This window comes from Sus scrofa, chromosome 6 (genome assembly GCF_000003025.6).
Source record: "Sus scrofa isolate TJ Tabasco breed Duroc chromosome 6, Sscrofa11.1, whole genome shotgun sequence".
In the NCBI taxonomy this organism is placed as follows: Eukaryota; Metazoa; Chordata; class Mammalia; order Artiodactyla; family Suidae; genus Sus; species Sus scrofa.
The window spans coordinates 9,533,308-9,550,970 of record NC_010448.4 but is presented as its reverse complement, the minus strand read 5'-3'; the positions used below and the strand labels follow the sequence as shown (position 1 = coordinate 9,550,970).

The 17,663-nt window shown below is 47.3% G+C and overlaps 1 protein-coding gene across 5 annotated transcripts in view; it reads left to right on the top strand.

Annotated features, from left to right (window-relative positions):
• WWOX (WW domain containing oxidoreductase) overlaps positions 1-17,663 on the top strand; it is a 960,840-nt gene that overhangs the window by 320,078 nt on the left and 623,099 nt on the right. For 2 of the 5 annotated variants that reach the window (XM_021097055.1, XM_021097056.1), the window contains exon 9: positions 1-17,663. This exon is cut by the window's left edge; it is cut by the window's right edge and continues 16,283 nt beyond it. The exons of the other annotated variants lie outside the window; for them this stretch is intronic. The gene's annotated coding sequence lies outside the window, so the exon portion shown is untranslated. 5 annotated transcript variants of the gene reach the window in all.

Sequence of the window (17,663 nt, the reverse complement as noted above, 5' to 3'; positions counted from 1 at the left end):
CAGGTCTTTGCCAGCTACACAGGAAGGTGTTTGTTAGGGACCGACGGTTGCGACCAACCAAGAGAGTCACCTCCAAGTTTACTGAGCTGCCGTGGGGCCTAGCAGGCCGAGTCCTTGTCGCCTGCACACTGCCGCTGCCCTGCTCCGTAGTTATGGCGTAATTTAGGGACGATGAGGGGAAAGTGGGCTCTCTCTTTCTGTTAATTCCTTGGAGGAAGTTCTGTTCAGAACGAATAGTCTCGAAATGTGTAATAAAGTTACCTATCAAGACCACTTCTACAGAGAGATTTAAATGTGATAATAAGAATAAAAGAAAATGAAGTGACATTGAGGGCGTCTTCTTTTATAACAGCTCTTGGTCTTGGCTGTTAAACACACTGTAAAATGACTTTTATACATTTATGGATTGAAATGGTTCTGCTGAAATTTTAAGTGTTAACATTGTTCAAACTTCCATTACCAACCCCTCTCACATTTGCAGAGCGGTTTCCTGCTTGACTTTTCGATCACACCAACCTGGGGCATTTTGCACGGACGTTTTCCTTTCCTGTGGTGAAAGGTTCTGCTTGTTGAGATTTCAGTACCTTCCCATGGAGAGCCAGTTGTTTATGGTTGCACATCGATAAACTGATTGTCACAGAAAGTACTTTGCCAAGGAGGAGAAACCCTCAATGTTTGATTTGCCAGATTGGTGCAGGTGGAAAATGAAGTTACGCTTTGTTTCTGTTTTTTCAACCTCGTTTTTTTCTTTGCAGCTTTTGTTGTTTGCTTTTCCTTAAAGCTACTACGCTTCAGGCTCTGGCCATCACCTCCAAACAAGCCTGTCACCCCACCAGCCCCAGGCAACCTCAGATGTACTTTCTGTTTGTACCCATTGGCCTCTCCAATGAATGGCATCAAACATGCGCTCCTTTGTGACTGGCTTCTTTCCCTGAGCCTCGTGGTTTCAAGGGACCCCAGCTCATGTTTCAGCTCCTTGCTTGTTATTTCTTTCTTGTAAATGGAAGCTTTCAAAGGAAGAGTAAATGTGTATACAGACCTATCTAACCTATCCGAGGACCCTGGTTCCACTGGGTTCATCTTTGTGGTCAGCACCACAGCTGGCAGTGCCTGGCACATCACAGGTGTTTTGCAGTACTTGCCAGGTACACATACACGAATGCTTGACTGATAGGCCGGTGCTGGGCCCTCGGCCCTAAAACCTCCTTCAGCTCCACTGTAGGCACGTCCAAAGGAAGGGTCAGCCTGGGATGGGCCTGGCCCGGGATCGTGCTGCAGAAATGCTGCACACGGTGTGAACACCCACTGTCTCAGGCGTAGAAAGTGCCCCTTCCTCTCACCGCTGCTCTTAGTTTTCATCTTCTCCACACGGCGCATCAGGAGCCGAGACCTCCCGGTGCTTCTCCTGGCTCTCCGGTTACCCAGCTGTCTCAGCACCTTCTTAAAGCATTACCTTTGGTGAGAGGCAGGCGGATACATTTGGATTTGTAAATACGTTTGCTTATTTCTTTTCCTGAAGAAGCGTAAGGCGCTGCTGTGTTAGAACGTCGTCCTTGCTGTGGTTTAGGTCTGCGTTTACAAGACTGACTTGGGTCGAAGATATAACTTGAGCTCTGATGTTCATTTTGATGGACCCAAAGTACTGACCCTACTTTTCAGAAACGAGCACTTTTTAAGTAAAAAAGTCCGAGAAAGAGGGAGTGAAGAATATTTCTCGTATTCCTTTATTATTCAGATGGGCGGAGTTCAGAATCAGAACTACCCAGGTCCTGTCTGTCCTTCACTCTTCCCAGAGCTTCCCCCGACGTGATGGTGGTTGTCCCGTTTGCCAGGAGTGGCCCATGGAAACCTGTCCCGTGTTTTGGTCCTTACCAGTCCAGGCAAATCTTGGCCGTGAGTGTACTTACTGGATAGAATTGGAGCCTCCGCTTTCATTTCCCTTTCAAGACCTGTCCCTCATTATCACCGAGGATGGAAAGTCGGCTTAAGTTAGAGCTCGCTAATTGCTTCCTTCCTTGAAGACCTAAATGAGTTTTAAAGTGAAGCGCATATCTCCCGGCGCTAAGTAGCCAACACGCAGAGGCGATGGAGACAGGGAAGACTGACTTAGGAAAGGTTCTTTCTTCTTTTTTTTCCCTCCTTCTCCTCCCTCCCTCCCTCTCTTCTTTCCTTCTCTGTCTTGTCTTTTGTTTCCTCCTCTCTGTCTTCCTCCCTTTGTCTTTTTCCTCCTTTCATTTAATCTTTAGAAATACAATGGGGTCACGCCCTGGGCTTTGGCTCATAATTAAATCAATTATTTGTACATTTAACACCGTCTTGAATTACTAGGTGATGGTCTTAGGCCCTCTGAAGTCTAAGAGCCCTTGAAAGCAATATCCCAGCATAGATATTCCGTAGCACGTCTTACAATCTAAATATTGCTTTTAGTGTAATCGAAGCAGCAAGGGTAGTCACAGCAGTTGATGGACTATTTTTCAAATTGATTTCAAAAATGTATTTAAGGGGATGATCTTCTAGTCTAGATTACCTATTGATTTTTAATATGAAAAGCTCATTATGTAAGCAGTAACTGCATATAAAAACCTAGCAAACCTTTGCATAAATCCTTTAATTGAATTTCCAGAGCCTGTGGTTCTACTTTTTTTTTAATTAAATCTATTTCTTTTTTTAAGTGTTACTGTGTAATTTGCATGCTGTGAAGAGGCCCTGTCCCAGATAAAGTGCCATTGATCCTTATTAAACCTCACCTCTGGGCTTGCTTAAAACTAACTGGAAAAATTAAAGTGTTCATGCCGCAATGCACTTATAGCTTGTGTGATAGGATTATGGAAAAAATAATAAAACTAATTTCCAGGAGAGAATTTATAATGTGAGATTTTATTTTTTTCAATTTGATAATTAATAGTGAAATCATATCGTATATATAAATCATAGTGCAGCCTATAAACTGAAATGGCAATTAGGAAAGATAATATATACTTGATGTAAAACCATCATGTTACGTGCGGATAATCTTTTGGCACTTTAATTTTTTAATTGTAGTAGGAATAGATTATGAATTCAAGTCGAACACATTAAATGGTGGGTTTCCTTTGAAAAATCCGGTTCTTTTACTGTGCACTACATTCGTAGATTTTTAATTTTAATGTGAGGAAGTATAAAAGATACAGAGAAAGATATTCTGGTTATGTTCATGCTCCAATGTATCTATTAGAATTACCAGGGGAAGCAAAAATATAAAAGCTGCAATAGGTTTTTCTATTTTTTAATACCCAACATTTGTTATTTTAAAAGCAATAAAATCCCCTAAAGAAATATTCATAATCAATAAGAACACAAAATATGGAATATATTAACTGAGTTATAAAAATGTTTGTAGTATAGCACAAAATGAAAAACACAGCAAGTTATGTAGGGTTTAAAGTGTAATCAATTTTGAGGTTGTATACAAGGATATAAATGATAAACACAAGTAGTAGCATTTTTAGTAAAGGCTGTTGCAAAATACTATATTTATGGCCTATTCCATTCTTTTTATAGCTCATTAATGTAGAAAACAAACATAGTGTATCCATCTTCTCAGACAGCTTAAAATTCCCTTAAATGATATTTTTAAATGGGAACACGGAGCTCCTTTGATCTGCTGCTTCTTTCAAGAAGCATGAGTTAGTTGGAGCAGGCAGGTACACCAGGGGCCTTTTGCAGACTCTGGAAAGAGAGAGAGTTGATGGTGGTGAATTGCCCTCCCTCCATGAACAGGGGGCCAAGTCTAACCCTTTTACACAGGGTTCAGCAGCATCCCCCTCCTCTTACAGGGCTCCATGCCTCCCCAGCCAACCCCCCTCCCCCACACCTCAAGAAGAACCTTCACACCTTGGGAAGCTGCATTAATTCTTCCGGACCACAAGGGGGCTGTTGAGTTACTGGTTCACTGCCCTGGCTGGCAGGAGAGTTTTAATGCTGGTTCCAGAGGTGCTTAATTTCCGGTGGCACCTATGAATATGCATGCAGTGTGTGCTCAGCAGTCTAGCAGTTCAAACTAGACAGCTGCTTCTGGTCCTGAGTTGGGTTTGTTGGTTTTTTCTCTTTTTCCTTTTCTCTCTCTCTCTCTCTCCTTCCTTGGACCAGCCCTTTCTGTCATGGAATTTCATTAACTTGTTTCCAGTATTTCATTTAGTTTTGATGTTTCCATCATGGCCTCTTTTGTGCCTTTCATTTTGGGGTTCTATAGAAGTCCCTGGACTCTTAGGATCTATGGGGCAGAGTTCCATGGCTCTAGGAGTCACAACCTGGGATATTCAGCCTTCCTTAAAACATAAGTAGAATTTAGCCATGCTCTAATGGAAGAGTGTTTGGAAAAGAAAGGAAATACTCTCTTGGTCAGAAGGGCAAAGCTTTGGAACTGTTTCCTTTCTCTCTGTCTGGGTCAGCAAACAGTCCAGCCCTGTAGAACTCCCCCACCCATTCACCTACCCATCAATTCGGCCACCCAGTGTGTACCAAGTACCTACTGTGTGTTAGGCAGCACTTCAGACATTAAGGACGTGAATCTGCAATTGCATCCATCATTGCCTTCAAGAATCTCCTTATCTAGTTGGAAAGCCAAAGACATTTGCAAGTGACATTAACAAGTAGAAGCAAACCCCTAACTCAGCCTTGGGTTAGAGACCTAACTGCCTTGGGTTAACTCAACCAGGGTTTGTAACATTCATTAAAATGTTGAAATTTTCTTTTTTTACACATGACTGTAGTTTACTTGGACTGTGTTATTGACAAAACTAGTGCTATTGGTGGTAAATACTATGGAACTGACTACTATGAAGAATATGGTTTTAGATTGAGGTCTCTTTGGGTCATTATCATATAAAAGAAGATATACTTCGTGGTGAAAATGGTGCTAAGATGCATCACAGTCTCTGGGATAAATCGGCATTGGTCTGGTTGTTCCCAAGGAATCCGATGGCCTTGACATAGGGAGAGTTGGCACAGAAGCCCATCTGTAGAATGTGGGCAGTCCTTTGCAAGTTGAGGCCAGGGACCAGATCACCAAATACAGCAGTATAAGGATCTGGCCTGGGAGCTTGGACAGGGGTCAGAGGCAGGATTTAGAATTCCTTGAGCCAAGACTCAAGACCCAAGATTCCAGAGCCAAGCAAAGCTAGGAAAAACCCAGCCAGCACAAATGAGAGGCCTCCAGGACTGCTGACGCAGTAGGACCCCCAGTCACTACCCCTTCCTGAGGACAGTACAGCCAGTGATTAAGAAAACAGAGCATCTAAGAGGCAAGACCTTAAAGGCTAAAGGTGATGGATCTCTTGGCTTCAGAGCCCAGAAGCAAGCTTGCTTGAGTTCATCAAAGTAGCCTTACCTTCTCTGAGGCACATTGATGGATTGCAGAACTGCGCTTCAGCTTGTAGCCTCCAGCCTACACCAGAGCCACAGCAACACCAGGTCTGAGCCACATCTGCAACTTACACCACACCTCACGGCAACCAGTGAGCAGAGGCCAGGGATTGAACCCACGTCCTCATGGATGCTAGTTGAGTTCGTTAACTACGAGCCACAACGGGAACTCCAAGGTCCACACTCTAAACTGCTACAAGCTATTGGCTCTCAGTTAAGAAATTTCGCTCTTGACCCAGCCTTACTGAAACGCATTGATGCAGGTGCCCACTCCAGACCTCAGGATGAGCAAGGCTTGCTGAAGTAAGACTGGCTGTTTCTTCAAGCATCTCCAAGCAGGGCATATGATGCTGTTGGGATGGAATCGTGGATCAGATGGCTCCATATCTTTTTGCATCATAATTCCATAATCCGCACTATTGAAACGGAAGTTGAAGGAGATCACTTGTTTTTCTCAATGTCAAATAGCTCCACATTAAAAAAAAAAAAAAACAACTAATATTTATTGAAAAATTTTTGGGGGCCTGCACCCCAGCATGTGGAAGTTCCCGGGCCAGGGATCCAAGCCAAGCCACTGCAGTGACAACACTGGATCCTTAACCCGCTGCCCTGCAAGAGAAGTCCAATTGAATTCTCATGGGCCTTGTGCTAAGTGCTTTTCACGTGATTTCTAATCTTCCAACCACTCTTGGTGTCCTCCCTAGTGTTATCCACCATCTTTATAACGTGAAGAAACTGAGGCTCAGAGATGTTAAGTCATTGGTGGAGAGTCACACAGCTGGTCAGGGCAGAGGACTTACCAGCACCATGACTGTTGGCCAGCCTTGCATTGTAAGAGAGTCCATGTTTGACTAAGAACGTGTGTTTCATTTTTCTCAGAAGGACACTGTCTTATCTGCCCGTTTTGCAGTGCCTAGGGCATACGTGAGACATGGCACAACCCATTCAAAGAAGGAAGGAACAGTTGTTCATAGGCGTTCCTGGAAGCGCATCTGGCTTAGTGAGGGCTGTGCCGGCGGCCCGCTTGAGGAGGGAGTACGACATTGGGTGCGGAGTTTGGGAAGGAGCCCAAGGTCTTGAGGGGCCCTGAAGCGTACTCTTCATTTGCTTCAAGGTTGTGTCAAGGCTAAATTTTCGCAGACCCAAACTGGTGGGGCCTCTCATCAGTGTCAGTGGTCGTGTCTGAGGCTTTTCATTCCATTCTCTTTCTCTTTCTTTTTTTTTCCTCCATGCACTCCAGTGTGGAAGCTCCTTCTACCGTTTGTTCTGGCATTGATGTCATTTGAAAAGCACTCTGTTTTATGCACGTTGCCCTCAGTAAGCCTGACCAGCCCCCGGGAAACGTGTCTCTGCTTTCAGGCACGTCCCCCATCTCCAGACACACCTGTGACACGGGAGACTTTGAACGCGCTTTCTTTTCTGCCCACATCTGGGTAAATTTTTTTTTTTTTTGCAGTAGTTTCTTAATGGTCTTTAGCAAAGGAAGTAAGTGACACTGATCAGTGAAGGTGGACAGTAAGATTTATAATGTATTTGTGCTAGCTGATTGCCAACAGTACTGGCCTCTCCCAGCGGTGCTGTACGCAGACTCAGAAAATCAATAGGGATTAACCTCTGACCCCCTTCACATACTTATACTCTGGGCTGCATCGCTTACCAATATTTCATCGGCTTCTCTTAGCTGCTGTTACTTACTCAGTAATGTGTGGCCGATCTTGCAAGATACTAATTAATTTTTTAAAATGCAGCATCACTTGAAGCTGTGATAAAATATCACACCTTTGGAAATCAAGACCCCTTTTGGCTTTTTATTAAACTCACATTAATTAGCCTTAATTTAAAAAAATGGGAAAGGACAGCGCTAAAACTCGAGGGTTTGCTTGGCTCACAGCCCTCCCTCCGCTTTGTGGCTGACAGTGGTGGGTGGGTGGGGTGGGGGGGAAGCCTCTGTGGCTCTAACAGAACAGGTGTCCCCTGGTGTCTGAGTTGGAACCTGGACTTCCTTTCAGGAAAATTGCTAATCTTTTAGATGCACTTTTGCCTTTTTTTTTTTTTTTTCTTTTTTGTTGAAGGGACATTTCTAGCTATATGGATAAATATAGTACCTTGCAATGAAATGAACCCCAAGGCATCATTCTTGAAGAAATCAAAATTAACTTGAATCCACAATCTATTTGCAAAAGTATGCAAACATTTGTATAAACACGTGTTCGTATAAACTGCTGTTAATTATTATTACTGTATGAGTTGGGAAAAGAGCCCAATTTGCAGTATTGCACATTTTTTTAAACCTTTCCCTTTAAGCTTGGCATATATTACACTGTTCTACATTTGTCTTAAAAATTGAAATGGTTGTAGATTTCTTTCATCCAAGACCCTTTTGTTTGCAGATTTTTTTTTTTTTTTTTTTGCAAGTATGCCTATTCCCCAGAGTTTACTTACAGTTTCCTATTGATCCAGCAGCTGGTATTTGAATTGGTCGATGTACTCTCCAACTTGTTTAAGATACCCTACCTGAGCTATTAGTTTAAATAATGTATTCATAAATTGATTAATCATTACAGTAAGACTTATTAGCTGCATTTATATCTGCATGTTATCCACAATTGACTTGTACTCTAATAATCGCGCATGCTTAAGCAGAAGTTGGGCTTTACATGAGAATTTAGTAATTACCGAGGTGGAAAGCATGAGCGTTGGAGTGTCGCAGTCGAGCGGATGCAGGGCTTTAAAGTGGGGCTCACCGAGCAGATTGCTGCTTTTACATTTCCTAGGTAAAACAGACAGCTCTTCCTCCCAGAATGAAATCGAGGATGTGGGCCAAGTGCTCTCGGCCTCGGAGAAGTGATGGAGTTTGCCAGAGCTCTCCAGGCACCATGGTTCTGGAAGATGGGTAGGGGCGGAGGAAGGAGACTAGGGAGGGATGGTTCCTCTGTGTCCATTTCCTTAAAAGCTGCATCCGTGGGGCCAGTGGGCTGGTGTCCTTTCCACCGGGTCTTCAGGGTGTACACACACCACAAAGCTCACATACCAGGGAGGGCACGCTCCCTCTTACCGCCAGTGACCCTGGCAGACCCAGGACAGACGTGTAAAGCAGCAGCCGTGTCATGCTGCCTGGGTAGCAAGCCTGCCCCACGAAGCATCCCTGGACATGCGGCCCTTCCTCGAGGGCTCCCAAGCGGAAAGGAAACGCTTCAGCTGCACACAAGGCTTAGGGCTACATGTGCTTTTTTTTTCTTTTGTTAACTATTTTTAAGAGCAGTTTTAGATTCACAGCAAAACCGACCAGAAAGTACAGTTCCTGTGTCTCCTCATCCCCACACACGCCCCACATCCCCTGGCTTCATATCTGTAACCAAGCTGCTGCGTTGCAGTTAAAACAGTGCTTTAGTGGTGGCGCTGAAATGCTGGTTTGGCACCGGCCAGCCTAGTCCCGATTTTGAACTCCTGGGGAAGCGCCTTTTTGAGTTTCTTCCCAGGGTTGGGGAGCCCTCAGCATCTTGCCCCTTCCTTACCCCCACTTGGTTGGAGGGTCATTTTGCCCCCACCGCATGATTTCTCTACTTGAACCCCTGCTCTGCAAACATTATTCGAAACCCTGCTGCATTCGCCTTCTCTGTGTCCTTGGGTAATGCTGAGGCGGGGGCGGGCGCACCTGTGTCCAGCTGCCTTGAAAGCACGCCGCCCGAACTGGGAAGGGCACGTGGCCACCAGTGACCAGTGCTGCTACCCGTTTGGGGCGGCACCTTCTCAGGAGTGGGGGTACCGGCTCCAGAGGACAGAGCAGCCTGGCTGGCTGTGTCGCTTCTCCAAGTTGCCTCTCCCAGCGTGGGCTCCAGCCGTTACCATTTCCGAGAGCAAACCTTGCCTCCACCGCTCCTCGCCGCTCTGACTTTGCCAACCTTAACTCACAACGTACCCGCGGATCACTTTTCTGCAGAGGCCTAACGGGCTGGCCAGGAAGCCTCAGCAGATAAATTATTTACAGTGTTTAATTATCATCATATAGATTTATTAAACTTCTTGGTTACCTAGGAACCCATGTAGCTGCTTCCCAGAGTTTGCTAAACTTTGAATAATAGATGTCTTGTTCGAAGACAAAATCCCTTTGTCCCTGCAGCTCCCGTCTCCACGATGCCTGTGTGTGTGTGTGTGTCATGGGCGGACTTGTTTGTGTGCCGGTAAACGGTTAACAACCGGCTCTTGGGGCGGACGACAAACTCCAGTTTGTAGTGTTTGCTGATGAGTGCAGTGTAAATACACACACCATGGCCAGCAGGAAGGTAGGAAACGGAGTCAGGATGGAATGTACAGTCTTCTACTGTTTACGTATGTTAAGTCTGAGTGTGTGTGATTATTTATATTATATATGCAAATACATGTATATGTAATATTTCTACCCTGCATAGTATAAATATAGACATATAAATAGTCTCAAGAGCACAGATAATATACAATTATCATACTAAAAATCACGTGAAAATTGTGTAAATTTTAGTAAATCTAATAAAATTTAGCAAAAAATGAGATGTGCACTCCCATTTCACTGAGTATATATGAAAAATATATATACTATTATGTATTTATATCATATATATAAGTATATATATAATATTTCCACTATCCAGACACAGCATAAATACAGACGTATAAATGACCTCAGAGCATAGTTCATTTAATTTTAAACATACTAAAATTATTCACAAGTACTGGATTTTGAGTTTCTCTTACCTTTGATTTTGCTATAGCTTATTTTTTAAATCAAAGCATAGTCGATTTACGACGTGTTAATTTCTGCTGTACAGTGAAAAGTGCATGTATTCTTTTTCATACTCGTTCCCGTCGTGGTTTCTCACAGGGTGCTGAGCGAAGCTCCCTGCGCCGCACAGCAGGGCCTTGTCGTTTATCCACCTGATACATAGTAGTTGGCACCTGCGAGCCCCAAAGTCCGACTTCATCCTTCCCCCACCTTCCCTTCCCCTTGGCAGCCGCAAGTCCCTTCTCTTCTGTGGCTTATTTAATGGTGAGTTTATTTAATTGAATGTTTAATAATGAGTGTGTTCATCAACCGGCTCATAAAATCCCTGGAAGCGTAGCTCTCTTGCGTTGGTCGGACAGGGCTGCAGCCCAGCACCATGCTGCCAGCTTCCCGCTGCATCCTGTGTTCAGATGCACTTCATGATCTGTGACTCACTCAGCCTCACGGCTAATAGGCCATCTCTGCACAGTTTTCTGCTGGGGTGTGATGAGCCGGTTGGCTTGCTGCTAAGTGTCCTCGACAGCAAGCAGACGCATGTACCCTGGCTGGTGCATCCCAGACAATTCTGTTGTACTGATATTAAGGACAACAGTATTTTGCCAGAAGCTATAACGAGATGATTCTGTAACAACAGCATGGTGACACCAGACTCTGTTTTGCAATTTTCTTTAATATTTATGCTGGATAAATAATTTATCTCTTTTCTTCTTCTTTTTTTTTTTTCATCTCGGGTGTGTTGATATAGACAGGTGCTAGGTTTTCTGAATGACTAAAGCAAGGATTTGGTTATTCCCTACCCCCTCCCCCCGCCCCCCAAAAAACAGATGCGTCAGCAGAGTCGAGCCTCTGGGACTTGTTTCCACAGTCCTGCATCCCATCTACTAATACGAGCTAATCAGATCCTTTAGGATCAGCCCCACATTTGAAGGGAGGCACCTACTGAAGTGACATTTTTGCACGCATTGTAACATCAGAACCTTCGTATGCCATGGTGTTTGAAAACCCAAAAAGTCACGGCCCCTGTCAGTTGTCTATTTGAAACTTAGTGTAGATGTTCCTTCTAGTCCAGGGTTTCTTCACCCGGGAACTGTTGACATTTGGTGCCAGGTCATTCTCTGCTGAGTGCTCCGTCCTGTGTATTATAGGATCCTCAGCAGCGTCGCTGGCCCCTGCTTGTCAGAGGCCAGCAGCAACTCCTGGACCCAAGAAGGCATAATGAAAAAGTGCATCCAGGAGTTCCCATTGTGGCTCAGTGGTTAATGAACACAACTAGGAACCATGAGGTTGTGGGTTTGATCCCTGACCTTACTCAGTGGGTTAAGGATCCAGCGCTGGCGTGAGCTGTGGTGTAGGTTGCAGACGTGGCTGAGATCCTGCTTTGCTGTGGCTGTGGTGTAGGCCGGCGGCTACAGCTCTGATTGGACCCCTAGCCTGGGAACCTCCATATGCCGCAGGTGTGGCCCTAGAAAAAGACCAAAAAAAAAAAAAAAAAGTGTATCCAGATATTTCCAGGTGCCTTTGGAGGGGCAGAACTGCCTGAGGGTTAAGAACCAGCATTCTGTTGCCGAGGTTCTTAACCACTTAAATGTATAGGAGGGAGTTCCCGGTGGCATAGAGGGTTAAGGATCTGGCACTGTCACTACAGTGGCTCAGGTTGCTGCTGTGGCGCAAGTTCAATCCCTGGCCCAGGAACTTCCACATGCTCCCGGTGTGACCAGAAAAAAAAAAAAAAAGTAGAGGAAAGGAAAAGCAGAGGCCCTCTCACTGTGTATAGCTCTCTCTTTCCCTGGCTTCCAGGAATGTTCAGTCCCCCAAAACACTGGAGTTGGGACTAAGGCAGCCTTAGCAGTTTCTGCCCAGGGGACGGAAGCAGGAGGGAGGAGAGCAGTTTTCCTGCCTGAGGACCACTGTCCTATGTCCCCTGGGCTCCTGAGGAAGAAACGCAGCATCAGAAATGGGATGTCCAGAGCGCATCGAGCTGGGCCTTTTCTCTCTCCGGCTGCCACTTGCCGCGGGCACAGGCTCGTCTCTGAGCTGTGGGGCAGGTGTGTGTCTCCCTGGGGACTGGGCAGTGTGCTTGGAGAAGGCTTGAAAGGTGCCCCCCTGGCCCTGGCTGGGGATGGAGGGGTGGGAGCGATGGCTCTCTGTTTGGAGGGAAATCTTTATCACCACCGTCTGAGAAGCTGGTGCAGGATGAGTTTCAGGGTTGCTCTGTGGACACTCCAAGCACCCCGCCGCCCCCCAGTCAGGTCTTTTACGCAGCTCTCCCCTCGGTGTCCTGCGTATCCAGCCTAGGTAAAGGGCGGGCCCTGGATCACGTTTAACCTTGTGTCAGGCTCCATAGGGCTGGCGTGGAGCTTTTCCTGAGTTCTCTGCTGCAAACATGGGGCTCCCCGATTCGCAGTTGGGTCTGCCCTTGGGACCCCTGAGCATGTTCAGACAGATCCCTGGTTGGCCTGGCCTTGCCCTGGCCCTAAGATAGCTGACCCCCAGGCCTTTGGGGCTGCTGCGGTGGGTGATGTCGGGCCCGGTGTCTTCGGAGGTGTCCGCCGAGACCGTGCGAGGGAAGGAGGGAGCCGCGAGAGTCAGGCAGACCTGGGTGGTTCTCTCTGGGCCACTTGGGAATGTGTGGCCCTGGAGCAAATGACCTCGCCTCTCTGAGTCTTCGTTTCCTTGCCTGGGAATCGGACACGGTGGTGTCGCCACAGCAAAGGAGTGGGGTACTCGCATTCACTGCCGAGCCCCGAGCATCTTTCTCAGCTCGCTTGTAGAGTAAGGCTTCGGTGAGGCCTGTCTGTTGTCACTGTCCTCTTACAGGCATTGCCTCAAAGAACGGCCCTTAGCTGCCCTGTCCCCTCCTGCCTGCAGGGCATCAGGGTACCCAGTCCCTCGAGTACCTCCCTCCTGGAGGAGCAGACCCTTCACACACGGTTCGGGAGATCCGTCGTCACCTGCCTCCCTTTCTGGCGGAGGTGAGATTTTATGCCAGGTACCGACAGATCCATAGTAAAAGCACCTCCCGTGAGGTGATACTTAGGCGTCACCAGTCTGCCCGAGCCTCGGTGTCTCTGTCTGCAAAGTGAGTCTAACCAGGGCGGTGATGTCACGTCCTGTCAAGTGAGGTGGACAGACAGACCTAAGAGCCCCCGTCCCCTCCGCAGCCCCAGGCTGGGGGAGGTCACTGGACGTGGACTAAGGGACTCCCCCCACAGGGGCTTTGCTCTCTCTTTACTCGGCAGACACCCCAGCTGAAGTCTTGCTCTGGGCACCAGCTAACAGACGTTTGATTGTCTAGGAAATGCCCTCTGAGAGAAAACTGCACGGATGTTTGCAATCTTTGTCGTCTTCTAACGACTTCTCCCTCGGACACAGCTTTCACGCCTGTGTGCGCCTGTTTACAAGTGCCGTACACATTGGCATGTGGAAACTGAATTTGGACAAGCCTTGTGTTTCCAGAAGGGCCCATCTCTGGTTCTCTGTGATCTGATGGTCTCACGCGCTCCAGGGTAAAAGAAGAGGAAGAAATAACACCCAAGCCAGGGCTCTGATGGGGACCAGGTGCCGCTGTGGGGTCTTGGCAGCAGCCACGGGGGAGCCTGGGAATCCCGAGGACGGGTTGTCTGGTATCTGAGCCTGCAGTTCTGGCAGGAGCCCTTGTCTCCCAAGCTGCCGATAAGCAGAGGGTGTAGCCTTGGTGTGGGTAACAGTTGTTGGAGGAGGGGGCTGGCAGATAGTCGGATGATTTTAATGTTTATATTCCACTGGGGTAAGCTCTAACAAAGACCCATCATTTCCCAGATAACCAATTCTTTTAAAAGAACATCTGTTGAAACCGGCAATTTACATTCTTCTTAAAATACGGAGCGACATAATTAACCCTCTGGGGAGACTAATATTAGTTTATTAGAGACAGTTTCTAGTTCTGTTTATTTTTATGCTAAACGATTTGTTCAGATTGGAAAAAAATTATTTTTTTGGTTGTGATGTAGGACTCTCCTTTATTTGGGGCCAACTTTTCCTCACCAAGAACCCGCAGGGGTGAAGAGCAAGGTGACGCTACAGGGTCCTGACGATCGACCATCATGCACCGAGAGCAGCGTGAGGAAAGGGCTCGAAGCTGTTTGATGTTGGAATGATTTGGCCTTGCACTCACTTTCGGGTGGAAATAGCTGATTTTAAAGGGAGCTGATCTGTCCTCGACATACGTGTGTGTGCATGTGTGTCCGTGGTTCCCTTGGTTGTCCGTCGTCGCACTGGCCTCCTCTGGCACCCGCTCGTGGTGCCATCCTCTTGTGCTCTTGGCCTCGGCCCCTGTGCACCGATTAGCATTTTGCCGGGAAGGTCAGGAGCACGCACCGTTTCCAGCCTTGGACTGATGGCAGACCTCCGGCTTAGCGCAGAGGCTGCGGGGAACGCGGTCCCGCTCTCTGCCCAGACGTCCGTCTTTTGCATCGGAGAGCACGCCCACCCGAGCATCAGCCGCGTTGCCCTCTGTCTCGTATGCTCTCTTCCCCGTGGTGACTCTTCAGACGTGGGGATTCCGTTGGCAGGTGACACCCCCCTTCTCTCCGAGAAGGAAAGGGCTCCGAGAACCTTCCCCATTGCCGTTTGCTCTCCTGCAAAAGAAGACTCCTTAGCAGGAGCTCGTAAAAGAGAAGCAGCAGTGATTTCCTTCGAGAGTCGTGGCCCAGCCAGCCATGACTCCAGCCTCCCTTCCTTCCCCTTCCCTTCCTGGGGCAACTTCAAGTTCAGCCAAACGGATCTGAGCCACCAGCCTGCACCCTCGGTGCCAGCTTTGTCATCTCCTCAGGCTCCCCCTCCTGTCCTGGGCTCACTGGTCTGTTGGCAAACTGCTCTTCATTCTTCAGAACCCAGCTCTTGGTGTCATCTCTTCCGTGAAGCCCTCCCAGATTGCTCCTCACTGAGACAGCTTCACCCCCTTGCTCGACACTCTGGCAGCTTCTGTACTGTGATTGTTCAGTTACGCAGTCATCGTCCCTCTTGGATGGTGTGCTTCTTGGGAAGAGGACCGTGTTTTATTCTGTTCCCAACACTGGCCTGTCGCCTAATAGGTGCTCTGTGAACAGTGGTGGATGTCATTCTCTTCCTTCCCTCCTGCTGCTCTGCATTTAGGACCTAGTGGCCTTAGGTGTCTTGTTTTTTTGGTGACCTATGAGAGGGTGCATTTGATGTGGGTGGGGTGATTGCAAAATCCAATCAAAATGGGAATTGCTGACTCACACCTGGACTTTCTTTATTTGCAGCTGGAAGATAAGAGCTGCATTTGAAACCCCTGGAGAAAACTTGAGTCTATGAAGCTGTTTCAAATAACAGTCATTTGGGGATTTGAGGATTGGGGGGGCGAGGGTGGGAAATGGCTGGGAACAGATGCCTCTGGAGACCCAAGCGTCCCCCCGACCATTGCACCTCCATCTCATTCCTCTCCACCCTTAGTTACCACTGTGCGGCTGACCAGTGTGTTCGCCTGGCTCCCTCCCCCCAACTGAAATGCCCCAAGCCCTGTGGGTGGCGCCTCTCCAAGTGTGGCCAGTAGGGGGCGGGAGTACACTTGCCCTGGTTCTCTAGATCTCCGAGACCTGGCATCTCCCTCGAAGATCCCTGGCCGGCTGCTTTCAGGTAACAGTTGATGAACACCCAGAAGTGGCATTTCCACCGGGAGGGAAGCAGATGGTTCCATCAGGTGACAGTGATGTGTGTACAGCTGATGGGGAGCCGGGGTGGGGGGTGGGGCTTGAAACAAAGGCCGGTAGGGATGGAGGGAGGTCTGTGTCATCAGCCACCCAGTCAGAAAGGTGTGTGTGCTTTCACAATGAATTGTTTACTTGCTCTGGTGAGGGGCCATTTGACTCACAGCATGGTCCCCTGGAGGACCCCCCCCAGGCGACTCTTTAGCAACAAGCCCATTCCTGTGACTTCCTAGCCTCACTTTTGTCATCATACAGCCCACCTGACCATGTATTAACTCACATGTGGTCAACATCCAGTCCGTATCAGTTGATTGTGTGTGTGTCAGAGCATTTTTACATCTAGAACCACGACAGTGAACAAGCGTTGAGCTCTGACCTTGAGGACAGAGCCCAGGGCCTGCCACTAGGAGGTGTTCACAGAATCCGTATTGCTCTTGTCTCCCAAGTGCGACTGGATTTGTGTTGAAATTTTCTTTATTTTTGGCTAAGGGACGTTTTATGGTTGTGCTGTGTCTTGGATAATTTGTAGCAGCTTAGAGTTATAATTCTGAGAGAATATGCATCCTCATATCCAAATGTGGGTTTTTTCCCTGCTTAATTTATAGTTTTTTTGGACAAATTACCAGGAGCCTTATCCCTCAGTGTATCCCTGACACAGAGTACCTGTGCACCATTAGGTATGGGAATGGTGAGTACTCAGCGTGCATGCATCTATTCCCTAGTCCTGTGACCATGGCAGGCATCACTAATCAATCAGAACCATGCTCAGCACACACTGCTCCAAGGAGCCATTACTCATCGTCTGGGGTTGGTGCAGGCGATACTCTTTTTCTGCCATCCTAGGAAAGTGCTGTTTTGATAAAAGCGTCATAGTTCCTCCTGCAGAGGGCATACTGGCTTCCTGTGTGGCAGTCACACCTTTGGGAATCTTATGCCTAGTAATGTGCTGCTGTCAGAGCTGGGCCCTCCTCCTGGGAGAAGGCTGGAAGCACTTAGAGCCAGTTCCCTAAAGGAATAATAAATGTTTCCGAGTTCCGTCTGCTGGAGCTGCATAAGAAAAGGTGCTACGTTAAGAATTTGTATGTTGGAGTTCCTGTTGTAGCTCAGCAGGTTACAAACCCAGCTAGTATCCATGAGGATGCAGGTTCGATCCCTAGCTTTGCTCATTGGGTTGAGGATCTGGCATTGTCATGAGCTGTGGTGTAGGTTGAAGGCGTGGTTCGGATCCCACGTTGCTGGGGCTGTGGTGTAGGCCGGCAGCTGCCCCTTGACTTGACACCTAGCCTGGACACTTCCGTATGCCGCAGGGGGAGCCCTAAAAAGAAATATGAATGAATAAATAAATAAATAAATAAATAAATAAATAAAATAATGTGTATGTTAAGACAGGTGCTTAGCATCATTCTGGTCTAGAAGCTTCCCTGGGACAGAGAGGATTCACTGCAAGATGCATTGCAGTGGCAGTTACCCAGTTGATAGGTATGATTTGATTTATACACACAAAGTTGCAGAAACCTGTGTTTACTTGTATGGATGATTCATGTATGTCTGTTACTCCCTTTCACAGCAGAGAAGAGCAGTTACATTTGGTCGCCCTAGGCTCCTAGGGTATGAGCGTATTTAAAGAGTATCATTCATCTCCTAAGCTCTGCTTAATGACATGACCACAAAAACAATGTAATGAGTATAGCTAATACCTGCTTAGCGCTTGCTCTGTACTTATATGTGTATCGGTTGATCATACACGGCGTTCCACGTGCTTTACATACTGCGATGCCTCTGCCTCGTTCTGT